We start from the raw sequence: 18,438 nt of genomic DNA on the forward strand, positions 1-18,438 counted from the left end.
CGGGGTTTTCACATGAAGCAGAGTCAGACTCTGGGCTCGTATCGCATTCTCTCAGGCTGGTTAGCATTTTTGCAACGGGCGTAACCTGCTTGTTTGATTATTAGTCACCAACCGCAGGCGACGACTTTCCTATCGGACCCACGTTGCTTCCACGGTGGCGCAGTCCCTGGCCTTGGGGACCCAGCCAGGTGTGAGCCCATGACGTGTGTGATTCAGGAATCTCTGGGTTTTCATTGGCTGGATGGCCGGGGGCTCCCTTGGCTGAGAGCCAAACACTGATGAGCTTGACCAAGTCCCCTCGTGACTGTTGGGGATTTTACAGGGAACATGTTTCTAAAATATGTGCTATTATCTGACAGTGTCTGAATCGAATACAGACAAAATCAACTCTAAGTCCAAGGCTGGAAAATCACCCACCCTGTCGGGGCCATTCACAGATTCCTCTCCAGCTTCTGGCAGCAGCCCCGGGTTTCCATGTAGAAGTTCATCCTACCCCTCAGACTTTTAGGAGAGAGCAGGGAACGCGGGCTGACCCAATCGGCACAGCCCATTCCTCTCAGCTGCAGTGACTGGCTTAGGCCTGGGCACCTGACTTAAGCTCCTCCAATCTGAGAGAACTTTAAGGTGAGTGGACTAGCGCTTCATTTTGTCTGGACTTAAAGAATTGTACGCTGGGGGCAGCCGGGTGGCTCAGTGGTTGAACGTCTGGCTTCAGCTCAGGTCGTGATCCTGGGGTCCTGGGATCGAGTTTTGCATTGGGCTCCCTGTAGGGAGTCTGCCTTTCCCTCTGTCTGTGTCTCTGCCTCTCTGTGTGTGTGTCTCATGAATAAATAAACAAAATCTTAAAAAAGAAAAAAGAGTTGTAGGCTGGAGCTCCTGGGAGGTTGGCTCACTAGAAGAGAGTTTTTGGCAGAAAATGGAGGGAGAGGTAGATCCCTACCTCTCGTAGGGAGATCTGAGGGACAAGGGGAAAGAAACCTGGAGACATCTGAGCACCTGGATCCAGCTATGCCTGAAGTCCATCCCTCTACTCTTTTATGGAATTCAGTATCTCTGTTTTTGGGCTTTAGTCTGTTTGAGTCAAGGGTACTGTGACTTGCAGCATAGAGTCCAGACCAGCATCCTCCTCCAGCTAATCAGTGGCACCTCCTGAGCCAGTAGCTTGTGGTGGGAGGTCATCCCTGCCCCTCCCTGTCCTGGCCCCCAACACCACGTCCTTTTCAGGCCCTCCCCAGTTGCAAGGCCTTGTCAAGATTATAAACCTCAGATTGTTATTTGGTCCGGGCTGTTTTTGAACCCGGTGCAAACAAACATACTGTAAATGTTCCTTTTGGCATTGGGGAGACACCCGTGGGAGCACACAGTCTCTCCCCTTGGTATCTCTCCAATCCTACTGCTTCCCTGTGCCTCTACACCCATCTGAACCCCATCATCTCCAACCCAGGTTCTACCACCCGTGTCCTCCGGGTGGGGGGCTCCCTTAAAACCCTCCAGTGGGGGCAGCCTGGGTGGCTCAGTGGTTGAGCATCTGCCTTTGGCTCAGGGTGTGATCCCTGGTCCTGGGATCGAGTCCTGCATTGGGCTCCCTGCAGGCAGCCTGCTTCTCCCTCTGCCTGTGTCTCTGCCTCTCTCTGTGTCTGTCATGAATAAATAAAATTTTAAAAAGAAAAACAACCCTCCAGTGGCTCCCCTTGCTCTCAGAATACACACCAAACTCATCCCGCAGCCCACGGCCTGCCACATCCTGCCCCACAGCCCTTCTTTCGGAGGGCTCCTCAGCTTCCACTCCCCGCCCAGGAGCGTGGTCCTTGAGCACTTACTGTGTGCCTGGCCCTGCAGAAGTCCTGCCCACCTACCTCTGAACTCACGGGACCCCTCGTGGAACCTGATGAGTTAGGCACCATGTCCCCATTTGTAGAGAAGGAAACGAGGCTGAGAGAGGCTGGAGCCTCCCCCAGGCATCGTGCAACTAGGAGCCAGCCCTTGGGGGCCAGGTTCTGTGAACTGACCACCACCCCACACACCCTGCCCTGCACGGCCTCCTCAGGGTGCTTCTTGCTGTTTGTTGGTGAGGACGTTGAACTCCTGTCTCCTGCAAGAGTGCCACTCCTTGAGGGCAAGGGGCTATCTGCCCTCCAGCTGGACCCCCATGCCTGGCACCAAGTGGGTGTGCAGGGAAGATTTGCTGACTGAATAATAATATTAGCCCGTGCTCACTGAGCACTCACCACGTGTAAGCCACTTCTGAAGCACTTTCCATATATTAGCGGACTTAGTCCCCACGATAGCTCGATAGCTCGCGGTGGTTGGAGGTTATTTTATAGCTGGGAACACCTAGACAGGGAGGGAAGGTTCCCAGATCCCACAGCTAGTAAGTGACGGAACTGGGATTCAAACCCAGGGATCATGGCCCCAGAATATGTACTTGTAACCACACTATCCCTGCATGGGGTGGGGATAGGGGGTCAAAGGGTAGACAGAGGACAGAGCCTGATGGGCGGGAGTGGGGGTCAGGCTGAGCAGAGATCAAGGACTTAGAGCCAAGACTGGGCTCATACCCCAAGTGTCACAGGAGGCCAGGCCTGGACAGATGGAGATGCAGGATTAAGACACACCTCACCGGGGACCTTCTCTGCTTCCTGGGGTTGGAGCCAGCTGGCTGGTGTGCTGCGGAGTGTGAGTCCCCTGCCAGCTGCCTTATCTGGGCCTCAGTAAGGAGGATGGAAGGAAGAAGAGGCCTGGTGGGTTCCAGAGAGAACTGCATAGGCTGGAAAGAGACAAGAGGGTGGCTCAGTGTAGATCCCCAGGACAGATGGGCTGGCTTCCTCACAGGTTCCTGAGCCCAGTGGGGTTAGCACGAAGGCCAGGAGCTCTGCATGTTCAGCTGGGAAGTGGACAGACCCTGGAGTCAGTGCATGTTGCCACTTTAATAAGTCACCCCTACCTTGGGTCAAGTCTAAATGTTGGAACGTGGAAGGTGAACCATCTCTCTGAGCTGTGCAGACCACCCCCAGGTCCTGTGCTCAGCTGCTGGCCCAGCTCTAGGAGAGGGGGACAGGCTGAGTTGGCCACAGTATAGCAGAGGAGCTGGGGCAGCTCAGCATGGAGAGTAGCAGCCTTGGGGGGGCTCTGACTGAGGAAAAGCAGACAAGTCTGGAGCTCCAGAGGGCACACCTGGAAGGGAAGAAGGGAGTCATCTCTTGGTGTGCTGGAGACTTTTATGTCAACACCTAAAGTTGCCTGCCCTCCTATCCCATAGCTGAGTTTCCAGCTCCTTCCTCTGGGTTCAGCTGGGGCGAGGTGACCTGGGCTCCTTCCACCTGGGGAAGGGAATTCTGGGTCCTGTCCCCCTGACATTTCTCTGTCCTAGAGGGGCGTGTGGGTCTCAGAGTTGGAGGAGAAAACACAGAGCCTCCCAAGCTGTGGCTCCCAGGGAAATGCTATGGACTGGGATTCCCAGACTGAAGAGCTTGGTACTTCTGGGGGCCACAGGGCTCTCCCCAGCTTCCTGACAGGAAGGAGAGAGCCTGGATTTGGACTGAAGCTCAGCTGTCTTTGAGCCTCACCTTTCTCCTCTGTAAAATGGGAACCGACAGTGTTTAACTCCAGTGTGATGCAAAGGAATGCAAGAGAGATGGGTGTAGGTGAGCTTCATAAATGTGTAGCGTGGTGGTGACTTCCGTTACCACCTTTATCATTGCATGAGTTTAGGTCTGTCAAGAAGCCCACAGGAATTTTGCCAAGACAGGATAGATGTGCAAGGACATTACTGTGAGAGGAAACAGGGGAAGGCAGGAGAAACTCAGGCCAGTATAGCTCAGCCACTTGCTACGAGAAATGGGAAAGTAAGGAGGATGGGGATGAAGAATGTCACAATGTGACACAGCTCCTGAAAGCTTCAGGCAGGATGAGGGGCAGCCCTCACCCAGCTTTCTGCTGCGGGGAGGCCCGAGTCTTGCTGGAATGATCCTGCAAGCCACTGTGGAGGGCAGATCATGGTGGCCTCAGCAGAAACGGAATGGTACATCCAGAAGGACGGGCAGGCACCTGTGCTGCCTGAGGCAGGAGATCTGAGTGGTGCCTCTTCCTGGCAGTGCTAATCACCATTATTCTAAACTTTCTGATACCTGAGCACTGGTTGGGCAAGCCCTGGCAGGTAACCAGAGATTATTCGGAGCCTCAGAGGCCCAGATTTGTTATTTAAGCAGAGATGTTTTCCCTCTGCACATTCCTAGAAGGGGAGGCTTCCAGGAATTACTGGAGATCTCTGCCCCACCACAAGGCCGTGTGCTGGAGGAGCCAGCCACCAGCTGTGTGGATGGGGTGGCCAGGAGTCTTGGGGTTAGAAGCAAGGGCAGTGATGAACCAAAGATGGATGGACAACTGTGAAAAGGAGCTGGAAGAGAATATAGGCAGCCTACTACGTTTACCTTAGAATGGGGAAGCCTCTCGAAGCACAAAGGAAACTACTGGTAGGTCTTGCTACATCATATTTCACAAGTTCCGTATGGAAGAAAACACAGCACCAAAGTTAAAACAGGGGTGTCTGCTGCACGTACTCAAAAGACAAAGGGCCAACACTCCTACTACATGAAGAATTATTAAAAGAGTTGTTGAGGGCAGCCCGGGTGGCTCAGCAGTTTAGCGCCTGCCTTCAGTCCAGGGTGTGATCCTGGAGACCTGGGATCGAGTCCCATGTCAGGCTCTCTGCAGGGAGCCTGATTCTCCCTCTGCCTGTGTCTCTGCCTCTCTCCCTGTATCTCTCATTAATAAATAAATAAAAATCTAAAAAAAAAAAAAAAAAGTCGTTGAGCTAAAGGGGTGCCTGGGTGGCTCAGTCGGTTGAGTGGCCGACTCTTGGTTGCGGCTCTGGTTGCAACCTCAGGGTGGTGAGAGGGAGCCCCTTGTAGGTTAGGGCTCAACACAACTCTGCTTGAGAATTTTTCCCTCCTCCCTTTCCCTCCCCCATCTGCTCCTCCCCCCTTCCCCTGAAATAAATGAATGAATGAATAAATAAATAAAAGTCTTTAAAAAAATTCTGGAGCTTAAGATGAATGCTTCAAGAATCAAAATGAATGAAGAGTACGTACAAGAGTTCTCAGAAGAGACACAAGCAGTTAGTAACCATTTGAAAAGATGGTCTACCTCAAGTAACAGAATACTCTCTTCACCCAACAGACCAAGTAAACATCCCTAAGACTGAGACCCCCCGGTGGTGGTGAGTGTGTGAACAAACCCTCTGACATATTGGGAGGAAACTCTCAAAAAAAAAAAAGAAAAAAAAAGAAAAAAGAAACTCTCTCAGAGTCCTTGAGCGGTTATATATCAAAAGTACTTATTTTTTAAAGGACTTTATTTATTCATGAGAGACACAGAAAGAGGAAAAGACACAGACAGAGGGAGAAGCAGGTACCCTGCAGGGAGCCTGATGCGGGACTCGATCCCAGTACTCTGGGATCACGACCTGGGCCGAAGGCAGAGGCTCAACCGCTGAACCACCCAGGAGCCCCTATTTAAAAATGTACATGCCCTTGGTCCTCACAACTTCTTGGAGGTGGACAAGTGTCCGAATATATAGATTCGGGGATGTTTTTCAAATTCGTGTTTATGATAAAGGAAACTAGGAACGATCAGGTAAATACAGCACAGTGATAGCAGACAGTGGAATACCCTGTGCCTGCTGACAGGGACTGTGTGGATAAGCTACTGATGTAGAAAAATGGCTACAACAGATCACATTAAAATGGAGCAGAATAAAATGCTCCTTAGGATTTGTGTACAGGGATCCCTGGGTGGTGCAGCGGTTTAGCGCCTGCCTTTGGCCCAGGGCGCGATCCTGGAGGCCCAGGATCAAGTCCCACATCGGGCTCCCGGTGCATGGAGCCAGCTTCTCCCTCTGCCTGTGTCTCTGCCTCTCTCTCTCTCTCTATTTATGATAGTGTGTGACTATCATAAATAAAAAAAAAAAAAAGGATTTGTGTACATTTGCACATGCATACGACCACACATGCATCTAATTCACGTATATATACATAAGTATGTAGAGAACAAAAGTGGTTGGAAGAGGCCCTCTTGTGAAGGTAGATTTGCTGGTGTTAAATGTTCTATTGTCTGTTTTCCCTAATTTATGTATTAAGATCAGAGTCAGCCTCTTCCATCTCACAAATGGGAAGACTGAGGCTCAGAGTTGGCGAGAGGCTTGATGGGACCAGGCCTCACATCTCTGGGCTGCTGTTGCTGTCCTAGGCGCCCCTTTCAGCTCCTTAGGGCTTCACTGTGTGGCCTTAGACAAATCCCTTCCCTCTCTGGGCTGCACCAGTAGGGAAGGAGCTTTGAGACCCCCTCGGCCTAGATTTCCAGCCCACGGGGGAGATCCCAGCCGCTGAGCTCAGTGGCCCTGGCCCCTTCGCCCTTGCCCTTTGCCAAGAGAGCTGGCTTGAACGGCAAGGCTGAGCCAAGTCTTGTCTAGGGTGACCAGAACTTTTCAGAAGTGCCAGAGATTTCCTCACACCAGGCAGAGAGATGGGCGGGGGTGAGTCACGAATGAGCAGAGTGAGCAGGGCCTCGGGAGGTAGGGGCTGACCATTCCCAGATGGGAAGCGTCAGGCTGGGCAGCTTTCCTGCAATCAGCAGACAGCTTGGGAAAATGTGGAGAAGCCCCAGAGTGGAAGAAAAATTGTAATGGGTTTCCCACCTCTTTTCTCCACACACCCCATTGCATGTTTCATTCAGCTCCTCCAACTGCTCTGCCCAGGGGTCACTGGGTCCTGGCTCACATACCCAAGGAAGGGGAACCCATGGCCCCATGCAATGTGCTCCACACCTTCCCTTGCAAGGGCGGGGAGGAGCGTACAGACTCTGGAGCCAGACAGCTCTGGGCAGGGGCCCTGGCTATGCCGCTGAGCCTGTGTCTTTGTAAAATGGGGGTAATGATATCCAGCATCTCTAGGCTTGTTTCAAGGATTAAATGAATGAATCAATATGAGGTGCCTATTCAGATGCTTGGTGCACAGTGGACAGTTAACAGATATGACTTTATTTTTCATTCCAATCATTGTCCCCTTTATTTAAGACAAAGTGCCTTTGGGGAGAGTCCAGACATCATAAAATCTGATCCTCAGTGGAGAACTAACCCTAGGATCTGAAGCAAGCCTCGGAAGTGCAGGCGCCAGACTCGGTAGGTAACATTGCCTCAGTGAGACAAATTCTACTGGCCAAGAGTTTTGGGTGCAAGTAACAGAACCCCAATCTAAATCAGCTGAAGCCCCAATGGGAATGTATGGGCCTTTGTAGCTGAAAACTCCAGAGGTGGGTTGGGCAGGCCAAGCGATAATCAGGTGCTTAAACGTTATGTCATCAGAAAGCTGTCTCTCTCAGATCCTCTCTCCCTGCTCTCTGAGCTGGTTTCCTTCTCAGCAGGTTTTCCTAAGAGGTGGTTTCCATGCCACAGGCTTGAACGCACAGCTGAGCGATGCAGCAGGAAGAGCACCTCTGTCCCAGGCTCCGATGCAGACAGCCTGCCTTAAATAGAGAGGCTCCCTCCCTTCAGTTCCTTCCCTGGGTGGGTTACTTTAGAGGAGCTCACCTGGGCCAGTGACCCTCCCTCCCCCCAGGAAGGGAGGATCAACTCCATCCCAACAAAGCACATGGACTCAGAATCAAGAGAGGAGGGTTGCGTGGTACAGGACGCTCAGGAGGCTGGTAGCTGGTAGCTGCCAGATGTAGTTAGCACAGGTGTTCACGGAGGGCTCTGGACCATGAGCTCCCATGGAAGACTGGTGCATACAACGTTGTCTACGACTTGTTCACAGAGCACTGCTAGTTACTAGCTGAGTATAGGTTAGACTGCTATAACCAAGAGATCCTAGAAGACTATGGCTTATGCCTTTGAAAGCTTATTTCTCTTTCATGGGAGGATCCAGGCTGGTATGGTGGCTGCCTTGCACCTGAGCACGGCTTCCTCCTGGTATGCAAGGTGGCTGCTCCAACTCTGTATCCGCCAGTCACCGGCAGGTAGGGGGAAGGGAAGGGGAGGCCACACTGCTTCTGCTCCCGTTCAATGGCCTCGCACTTCCTGCTTGGCTGCCAGGGAGGCTGGGGATGTGCCCTTAGCCAGGCAGCCGTGGGGTCTGTGTAAAACATCTACAGTTATGTTTCCCACACGAAGAGTGGGGCATGGCTATAGTTTGTGCCCCAGATGGAGTAGTTTTCATTGTGGACAGAAAGGCAGGGAGGCGGGGAAGTTCCTGGTATATAATCGACTTTTTGCTGGGTTGAAGAGTAAAGACAGGAGTGTGCGTGGGTCATGCAGCTGGAGAACTAGGTGGGGTCCAGACCAGAGAGGGCCTGCCCTGGGTTCCAAGGACTGATTGTGCACTCCATTCACATCACCTGCCAGCAGCTACCCTTAGGCCACCCCTTGGGCCTGGAATATGTCTGCTGATGATATGGTTGGCCCACTCCTGTGGGGAGAGATGTGTAGAAGGAGCCAGCAGAAACACTGGGGCTTCGGGCCACTGGAGTAGGGAATTCCAAGGACTGGTGTGAAGCATTATGGGCTCCAGAAGGGCACATCTCCTTGGTCTGTCCTTGAGGAAAGGCCCAGCTGGAAGGAGAAAGCCAGAGGGAAGTCCTTGAAGCAGTAGTTTTCAAACTTGGTAGTACCTTACAATTGACTTGGGTTTGAAAATATAGTGATTCCTGGCTGCACCCTCTGTAGACTCAGATTTAATCGTTCTGGAGTAGAATGTAGACACTGGTATTTTGAGAGAGAGAGAGACCGAGAGAGAGAGAGAGAGAGAGAGAGAGAGAATGAGAGCACAAGGAGGGGCAGGCAGAGAGAGAAGCAGGTTCTCCAATGAGCATGAAGCCCGATGCAGGGCTTGATCCCAGAACCCCGAGATTATGACCTGAGCTGAAGGCAGACGCTTCACTGACTGAGCCATCCAGGTGCCCTTATTTTTTGTTTTTAATTTAAGTAATCTCTACCCCCAAAGTGGGGCTCGAACTCATGACCCCAAGATCAATAGTTGCACGTTCCTCCAACTGAGCCAGCCAGGCGCCCCAAGGACTGCCATGTTCTAAAGCTCGGGTGTGGGTGCTGCTGCCCTGGGTCTTCATTGGGCAGCAGGATGGCAGGTAGTGCCTCCTCCAGGTGAGGAGAGCCTCTGTCTGAAAATCACTGCCTCATCATTTTTTAACATCTTTTCTGTAATTGTGCAATTCTCTCTTTTGGCGGTCTGGCTGGGCCCAGACAACCACTTTCCTAGCTTCCTCTGCGGCCAGGGACAGACAGCTGCCTCGCACTGCCCAGTCATTGTGGCTGTAAAGGATGCTGCAGGGGAGGCGCAAGCGATGAGTAAGTGGGCCTGCTGCAGAGGAAGGGGTGTCACATCCACCCTCAGGAGCAGCAGCAGGAGAAGTTCTGGTGGGGAGTCCTGGCCTATCATTCAAGGAGTGGACAGCCCTGTGCTGTCTGCATCCAGGTGAGTGGGAAGATTTGGGGCACCTTGCTGGCTCACGTTGGTTTAGGCTGTGCGTAATTAACAACAACAAACATTTAATTGAGGCCATATCACGTGCCAAACTCTGCCCTAAGAATCTTAATGTCAAAACAATCCTATGAGGCAGGAAAATGTTTTATAGACCAGCCACTGAGGCCAGGGGACTGAAGCCACCTGCTGCACATCACACAGGGGAATGTGGCTTTAAATCAAGGCCATTTGGCTCCAGAGCCACTGCTCCTAGACCATACACTATTGTTGAATGGGGTGTTATCGTTATTGTTATTCCCATTTTTCAGATGCTGGGAGAGGTGCAGTGACCTCCTGGAGGCCACGGAGTGAGGACACAGACTCAGGAAGCCCAGTGAGCCATCTCCTCCAGAGCCTGACCTGCCAGGTGGTACAGGTGTGTTCTGTACCCGTCAGCCCTGGCGCCCTGGTGCCCGGGGAGGGGGGCTGCTGATGAGATTGACACTGATGTGAATAACTGTACTGCCCACTCTGAGCACTGTCTGTGCCTTATCGGCCTGGAACTTCCTCTAGCCATGTCTTGGCCAGGCCCCAGACCCCAAATTCCTGGTGGGTGATGTGCGCTCCATCTGAGATAACAGCCATGGCAGGACTCCGAGGAGTCAGCTGCCTTGGCCATTTCTGCAGCTCAGATAACAGCTGATGGGCGAAGTGTCTCCACTTTATCTTGTGAAAGCTGGCTAGGCCTTGGGTTCCCCCAGGCTGCAAGGTGAGGCCAAATCTTGGCTCACTGCCTCTCCTCCTGGCTGGAGACTTGTGGGGGATGGGGGTGGGCGTAAGCCTCCTGGGGTGGGGGGGGGGGCAGTGAGTTACCTAGATGCAAGGGAGCCAAGGTCCAGTGCCTTCTATGCCCCAGGCCTCCTCCCTTGCTGACAGAAGGAAGGATTCAATCTGTCACCCACTCCTCAGACATTTACTGAGCACTCCCCTCTGCTAAGCTCTGTTCAAAGTACTTTTATTTATTATTATTATTTTTAAAGATCTTATTTATTTATTCATGAGAGACACACAGAGAGAGACCGAGGAAGGTAGAATAATACAGAGAGACAGATGGGCCTCAAAACAGAATTAGGGACACAGAAAGGAGAGACAAAGTGGGAAAAGGGTGAGACGCCCTGAGAGACAGAGACCAGGCCATCTGAATGGGGTACCCAGTAGTACAGATGGAGGTGGGTTCACAGCAACACGGAGAGACAGAGAGACACACAGACACATCCAGACAAAGATGGCACAGCCAAGAGAGCACAGGAGAGAAAGCTGTGAATGTTCTAAATGCCACTGAATTGGACACTTTAGAATGGCGAAAATGGTGAATTTTATGCTATTGTGACTTTTGCCAGAATAAAAAGAGAAGTAGAAGATGGCAAAGAGAGAGGGACAGACAGACAGAAGGACAGAATTCCTGGATTGTGACTCTCTTAGGGGCTGATGGCCTTTAGAACCCTAAGACAGGGGTGGGGAGAGGACTGGGGGCTTGGGGTCCCTGTGCCTGCAGGGCCCCTGCATTTAGGGCCAGTCCCCCTTTCACCTGGGCTTCTCTGGGGCTAAAGGTTTCACTTGTGTGTATTGGGGATGGGGTTTTGAGCCCTTGTCCAGTTGGAAGGCCCAGGGAGGTAGCCTCCTGCCAACAGCCTGCTCCCCACAGGGCCTCTTTCCAGTCTGGCTCCTAGTCAGACTGTGGGATGCCCCACTCTGCCTCAACTGCGGGGATGACACGGTCCTTAACGTTTTAGCTTACATTTGGCAGAGTTCCCCCTCCCTACCCGGCCTGCGCTGTGGGGATGACACGGAGTTCTCCCCGGCTCCCCATCACAGGTCGGACCAGAGTGAACCCATTCAAGAGACAGGAGGCTCAAGGGTCTTGGCTGAGGTCATACAGGGGTCACAGGCAGCTAGCCTGTGCGCTCGCTGAGGAAGAGGATGAACCTAGATGGGCCCAAAGCGGGGAGGCGGGGCTGGGGACCCTCTGCCCAAGGGCCTGGGCGGCAGTCGGGGTGCCAGGGGGCCGGGGTGTGCGTGGGCGCTCCCAGGGTAGGAAGCCCGCGGGATGGAGAGGCCTGACCTCCGGTCCCGTCACACCGCCCGCCCCGGGCACGCTGAGGGCCAGGCTGGCCGAGGCGGCGGGGATGTGGAAGGGAGTTTCGCGTCGGGGCGGGGCACGAGGGGTGCCGGGCGGACAGACGGACGCGGCGCTCGGCTCGCCCGAGGCGGGGGGCGCGGGCGGGCGGCGGTCCCAGGGCGGCGGGGCTCGGCCCCTCCCGGCGGCGCAGACCCCGCCCCGGAGGCGGAGGCAGGGGAGGGGCGCGGGCGGGCTGGGGCCGCCTCCGCCCTCCGCGCCCCGCCCCGCCCCGCCCCGCGCCGCGCACAGCGGGGCTCGCGGCTCTCGACGCGCGACGGCCGGGCGGACGGACGGACGGACGGACGGGCGGACAGCGGCCGGACCCCCGAGCGCCCCGGTGAGTGCGCGCCCACCCTCGCCGCGCGGGCCCCCTCCCCTCCGCTCCCCCCCGGGCCGCCGGCCCCGCGCTCGGCTCGGGGGCCCCGGACGCCCCGACGGTGCGGCGGCCCCGCGATGCGCGCCCCGGGCCGCGAGGTGCCCACACCCGCCCCTCCGCGGGCGCGCCCGGCCGGCCCTGGCCCCATTGCACGGATGTGCGCACTGAGGCGGGCCTGGGGGCGGGGGGCCTCGGGGTCCGCGGGCAGCCCCCCGCCCCCGCCCCGCCCCCGCCCCCCGCAGCCTTGCCGCTCGCCTGCCCCGCGCCCCCCCCGCCCGCCCCCGTCCGGCTGCCCTGGGCTCCTTCGGTCGGTCAGCACCCCCACGTCCAGCTCGCACCCTCAGTTCCCCGCTCCCGTCACACTGCCCCCCCCCAAGCCAAGAAAAGTGCCTGCACCCGCGGCCTGGGCGCACCCACCGTCCTGTCACCACGTCCCCCCAGTCGCAGAGTCCTATGCTCACACCCCCGCCCCCGCCCCCGCTCTCGTACACATGCTGGGGCTTCTCACACTCGTCTCCCACACGCGTCCCTTTGCACACACGTGCCTCACACGGGCGCCTCCTAGACAGGCACGCCTCTCACTCAAGCAGTTATGTCTCACTTACACCCGTGTGTGTCTCTGACACGCGTGCCTGTGCCACACATGTGTCTATCGCACATGCATATCTATCTCACATGTGTCACACACGTGTCTCTTGCATAGCTGGAGTAACAAACAGTGCCTCACACACTGAATCTTGCACATGGAGTCCCATAGACCAGCTTGGTAGTCGCGGGCGGCTGCCCTGACACTCCACCTCTGTGGGCATAGCCGTCCCCGCTAGCCTGAGTGTGCGGGAGCCCCAGTAGGCCTGGGGGGATCTCACTTGGCTTAGGCTCTCTTGCCGCGGGAACTGGGAGGCTGTGGGAGCACGGGGAGGGGCCAGCAGCCTCCCCACTCCTCATCACCCCTGCGTGCCCTCCCCTTCCCCCACCCTGCTATCCCAAGCAGCTCTTTCTTTACTGTTAGGAGATGACTGCACTTGGACTCAGCCAAAGCTGGTATGAGCCAGCAGGTGTCACTATGAGAGGCCAGAAAAAGAAAAAAAAGATCTGGGTGCTGGTCATCAGCAGAGCCCCTTGAATGAGGGGGCTGGTTAGGCCCCTCCCAGAGCCAGCCCCACTGCAAGTATTTGTAGCTGAATGATGGGACTCTGAGCCTCACCTTCCTCACATGCAAATGAGGGTGAAGATTCCCACCAGGAGGAGGGAGGGACCTGTAATTGTTGCTTCCTCAGCTTCCACCCTTCCCTCCTGCACCCAGAGCTGTGAGAAGGAGGATGGGTGAAATCAAAGAATCTTACTCTGTGCAAACCTGCCAGCCCTGGTTTTGACTGGCTCTGTATGTTTTGTTTGGCTCTTACCGTGTTGTTATTATCTTTAAATGTTTAATTAACTGCCAGCATTTACAAATTGTCCGGTTTCACCTAAGAGTTCGGATTTCCATCTTTACCTGCAAAATCACAAGGTCTGGCAGCTTCAGGGTCCCCTGTCCCCCTGTGCTGCCCCTGGGGGTTGGGATGGGAGCATCCTGTGGCCAAAGTCCCCAGCAGGCTTGCTTGTACATTCTCAGCTCCTACCTGGCCTACACAGGCCTCTGTGTTGGCCATGCCTGCTGTATAAACTGGGCTATTTTTACTGCATTGCCCACCCCAAAGGGGCCTATGCTAGTCCCCTCAGCCATGGCTGGGAAAGCCTTGAGTGAGCCTCATACCTCTTTGGAGCACTGAGGGGCACGCCAGGGGCCTGGGCCACAGTGCATCTTTGTGATGATGGTAGGCACTTTCTGCTGGGCTGTGGGGGACAGTGGTCTGGGATCCACCATGAGAAGAAGGCAGTGATTGAAGAGCCAGACCTTGACCATTACATTTCTTCCCAGATCCTGTCGATGATTCTGCAAGGTCACATTCTTACCTTATTTGATGGATGGGGAAACTGAGGCTCAGAAAGAGTTTTCTAGCAAGGGAATGGTAGAGCTAGAATTTCAACCTCGATTTTTCTGACCCTAAAGCCAAGCTCTTTGCCCTTCTCTCAATGAATCCATGGGAAGAGGGACTTGGTCTCATTGATCCTGGGCAAATTCCCTGAGCCAGGTCCCCCACGTGACACAGTAGGTGCTTAATAAATGCTTGTGGAATGACCAGGGAAGCAAAACTGCAGTCTCTGCAGGGGTTAGGGTAGAGCTAGGATTCAGGACCTAAAGGGAAGAAGATTTCTTGCAGCCTAAATGACCACTCAGATTCCAGATTCCTTTTTTTGTTTTTAAAGATTTTAATTTATTTTTAAGTAATCTCAACACTCAATATGAAGCTCAAACTCACAACCCTGAGTTTAAGCGTTGCATGCTCCACCAGCTGAGCCAGCCATTAAAAGGTACCCCCTAGATTCCTTTTCATGAGCCTGAAAGCTCAACACAGTTTTCTGCCGTAGTCTTGACAGTCATATTCACTGTGAGCCTGTGACCACGGGGGGAAAGACCGCTGAGTCTCAAGTCTACATGATCTCAGGTGCATCACAGCACGGCCTATTGGACACCAGATTTCACGTTGGCCTTGCATTTGTGGGCCCTGAGTGTAAGCATTTTCCCCATAAGCCCCTGGTCCACATTGGTGGACAAGATGCCTACCGGGGAGAGACTCAGGTGGAGGACAGGCTCCCAGCTCCCATTCCCTTGGGTGGCCTCTTGATGGATAGCACAGGGTGGGGCTGTTGCTGCGTTATTTTAAGTTCCAGCTTCCATGACCCTGTGCTCTTTCTTGTGAGCACACATATGTGGCTGATATAAGTGGTGAAGTGCCCTCCCACCCCTGTGATGTGCAGCCTCCTGGATGTTTGTTGACTGACTGAATGAGGACCAGGGCTTCCAGAGTGACTGGGGATGGTGGGCAGCAGCCCTGATTGCTTCCTCGTACTTCCTGGAGGTTTTTGTTTCTGTTGGGGAAGAAGGTACAGGGCTGTGCAAGGTGATGCAGAGGGCCGGTCCCTCCCTTCCCTGGGCTTCACTCTTCCCTTCTGTAGAGTGGCTATTGTGATCTTGAGCTTTCCAGCGCTCATGGTCCTGAAGTGGGGAGGAGAGGATGGACTCATGCGGTGTCCAGGAGGCAGTTGAGTAGCCCCGCTCCCAGGCTGCCTGAACTCTGAGGGGCCTCCCCCAGCCAAAGGCCTTGGCCTGGGATGCAGTTCCAGCTTGTGACAGGACTCTGGGTGCTGGGAAACTTTGCTCCCATGTACTTTCTATTCTAGTTAGAGGGGTGAGGTGGGGTGGGGTGATTCGGGTGGTAAAGAGATGAACTGAATTGATTTCAGATGCTATGAAGGCGTTTAAATCAGCAAGGTAACCAAATCCAGGGAGGCAAGGAGGGCCCTCGGCGGGAGAGGATTTCTGAGCTGAGACCAGAGTGCCAAGGGAGAATGCCAAGCAGGAGGCACAGCTAGTGCAAAGGGCCTGAGGTGGGACCCTGCTAGGTGTGCATGCGGGATGGAAAAGGAGGAGGCTGGGTGAGTCACGGAGGGGAGGTAGCAAAGGAGGAGGTACGCAGGGAGTCTGAAAGCTACTGAAAAGTTTTGACGGAATGAGCAATGAGATTGGATTTCTGTTTTAAGACACCCTCTGGAGTAAGATCAGATCAGGAGGCTGTGCTAGGGCACAGTCCTCACCCTTGAGAAGCTACAGGCAGATGGAAGAAGAAGGTCTATGGGCAGACGTTTGAAACTCAGGGTGACAGACGCCGGCACAGCCTCACCATGGAATATTATGCAGCTGTAAAAAACGGAGGCTGCTCTCCGTGGAAAGGTCTTTCAGGATCTGTTAAGAGAAGAAAACAAGGTGCCAGATGCCTTGTAAAACTTATGCCGCCTCTTGGGTCAAGTAAGAAACACAGCTTCACGTTGGCTTGTGCGTGCAGAAAGAAACAAAGCCTGGGAAGAAGCAGGAGGAACAGGGGCCAGTGGTTACCTGTGGTCACCTGGGGGTGGCTTGGGGTGGCAGACAGGGGTCAAGGGTGTAAGGCTGAGATGACATTTCCCACTTTGTGTCTTTTAAAATATTTTCTGCTGCTTGATCCGTGCGACGGTATTGCCTGTTCAAAACATTACATTACCAAGCGTTTGGGCAGTTGGTGGGGGACTGTTCGTTTGTGAGTTTTAAGTGGAAGTGTTTAAGGATAGTTTTTAAATCCCCTGCCGTACTGATCTGGTGGTTGAACAGACGTCTTCCTGGCGTGGGACACAAAAGTTTCCACTGTGATTAAATTAGATGGTAACAAAGTCACTTTTTGCAAAGTCTTGGCAAATGGACAAAAGAAAAGAAAAAACCCACCCTTTCTTTCTCTCCCCATTTCTTACCCCCTTTTCCTGTGGGTGTGTTTCCTTCTGGTGATTTGACTGCTGGCGCTTCCTGGCGTGGGCACCGTAGCACTTACCATCCCATTCCGGGACCATTTCCCCAGTCAGCCCTGCTGGCTGGTGGGGAGACTGGTGACAGGTCCAGAGCCGGGGGCAGCCGGGGCAGCCAAGTCCCCACCTTGGCATCCTACAGGATTCAGATTCCCAGCTCTGCCACTCCCAGGCTGTGCTCCCATCAGGCCAGTAACTTACCCCACTGAGCCTCAGTTTCTTTGTCCGTAAAATGGGTGTCCCAGCTCTGTTAGGGTTAATGGAAGGAGGAAATGAGATCGCTCATTCTTTCATTCAACAGGTATTTATTGAGCATCCGCTGGGTAGTGGACACTGTTCTGAGTGCTGGGCATAAGACAATGACCAAGACAACATCCTCTGCCCCCCACAGAGCCTGCTTTTTGGCGGGAAGCACAGATAGGAAACCTGTGGGTGCTCGCTGCGGTGTCCTGTGCTGGCTGTGTGTGCAGAGAAGAGATGGCAACGCTGGCCTGGGACTGGGAGTTAGGTGGGGATGTTTTAGGTAGAGCATCAGAGGTGTCAGTGGAGCAGACACCCGGGTGGAGTAGGCATGTCCAGCCAGAGATCACAGCACATACAAATGACCTCGAGGAGCTGGAAGTCAGGACCCCTGCGAGCAAGGAGGTCCACTGGAGGGTGAGCCAAGGCCAGGGGCCACGGGAGGGCTTTCATTTTTATTCTGGGTGTGATACAGATTCCATTCAGGGAGGGACCAGCTCTGATTGAGATTTTAAAGTCCCCCCACCCATGAGCTGCTGGGGCCTAGCACTTGGCCTTATGGGGCAGTGGGGAGTAGTGGAGTTGTGGCCTTTCTCTGGGAGGGTTAGGAACCATGGCTAAGCATTGCTGGGAACAGCCAGGGAGAGGCTCGTGGGGTCACAGTTCCTGGCCAGTGGCTCCCTGGACATCCATGCCAGGGATGTGTGCCCATGGTTTTGGGGTGCTCACAGTAGCCTCTGGTGTGGGAATGGCCTGTTGTCCCTCCCGTGCCAACTTGCGGGCCCCAGAGATGCACACAGGCAGTTCTGACATGCTTCAGCCAGGGCTGTCCTGAAGGAGAGCGCAGAGGTCCTGACAGCCAGGTAAGCATCTAGCTGAGTCTGGCGGTGGTCAGGGAGGGCTTCCTGGAGAAGATGATACAGGCACTGTGATGTGAAGGTAAAAAGTGAGGTAGACACCAGAACAGGAGAAAACCCAGTTTCTCTTGGAGAGGTGGGTTGGAGGAGAGGCAGGAAGTAAGGGTTGTGCTGGCAGACTGAACCCTAACAACGGAGCACCTCAAATCCTGGTCCGTGAACTGGAGATGGGCAGTCTTGGGGCATTTCTTAGAAGAGGAGGGACATGACCAGATGCTTAGAGGGTCCCTTGGGCAGTCCAGCCGTGAAGGTGGGACTGGAGGGGACAGGATGGTAGGTGGGAGGCCTGAGAGGGTGACACAGGTCAGGATACTGAGGCCCAGAGAGAGGCGTGCCTGCCTGCAGTCTCATGGCAAGTGAGGAAGAAGAACTGGAACGGGAGCCAGGTCTGTCCACGTCCAGGTCCTGCTCCGGATGGGCTGCCCCTTGATCACGGGCACCACTGGCACACACGCACACACTGCTAATTCACCTCCCCCGGTCTGGTCCCTTCCCGGGGCCCCTCTCAGGTCAAGCCATGCGTCATTTTACACCATTGTCCTCACAGTTATTGGAATTTGGAAGCATTGCAAAAATGCCTCGGTCTTCTCATATATGGAGATTGTTGCAGAGAAAGTACTGGTTTGGGGGAAGGTTATTTCCTTCCTTGAGGGTGGGGAGCCCAGCTTTTCTGGGGGTGGGGGATGCTGTATTGTAGGCCACCCGGGTCACAGCACTGGTGAGGAAGCCGTGCTGCCTGCCCGTCCGGGGCTGGGAGACAGCCTGGCCCAGAATGTGGGGGGCAGGGAGCACCCATGTCCTGGGGAGTGGGATGGCCAC

The 18,438-nt window shown here is 54.5% G+C and overlaps 1 protein-coding gene across 3 annotated transcripts in view; it reads left to right on the forward strand.

Annotated features, from left to right (window-relative positions):
* Nucleotides 1-372: 372 nt before the first annotated feature.
* The window catches only part of FBLN2 (fibulin 2), a 94,814-nt gene continuing 76,748 nt past the window's right edge, over nt 373-18,438 (forward strand). For 2 of the 3 annotated variants that reach the window (XM_077857682.1, XM_077857684.1), the window contains exon 1: nt 11,887-11,989. The gene's annotated coding sequence lies outside the window, so the exon portion shown is untranslated. Of the gene's footprint in view, nt 625-9,802; nt 9,910-11,886; nt 11,990-18,438 lie in introns of those variants that run through there. The other variant, XM_077857683.1, reaches the window with a different exon arrangement.

The sequence above is a fragment of the Canis aureus genome, chromosome 19 (assembly GCF_053574225.1).
Source record: "Canis aureus isolate CA01 chromosome 19, VMU_Caureus_v.1.0, whole genome shotgun sequence".
Lineage (NCBI taxonomy): Eukaryota > Metazoa > Chordata > Mammalia > Carnivora > Canidae > Canis > Canis aureus.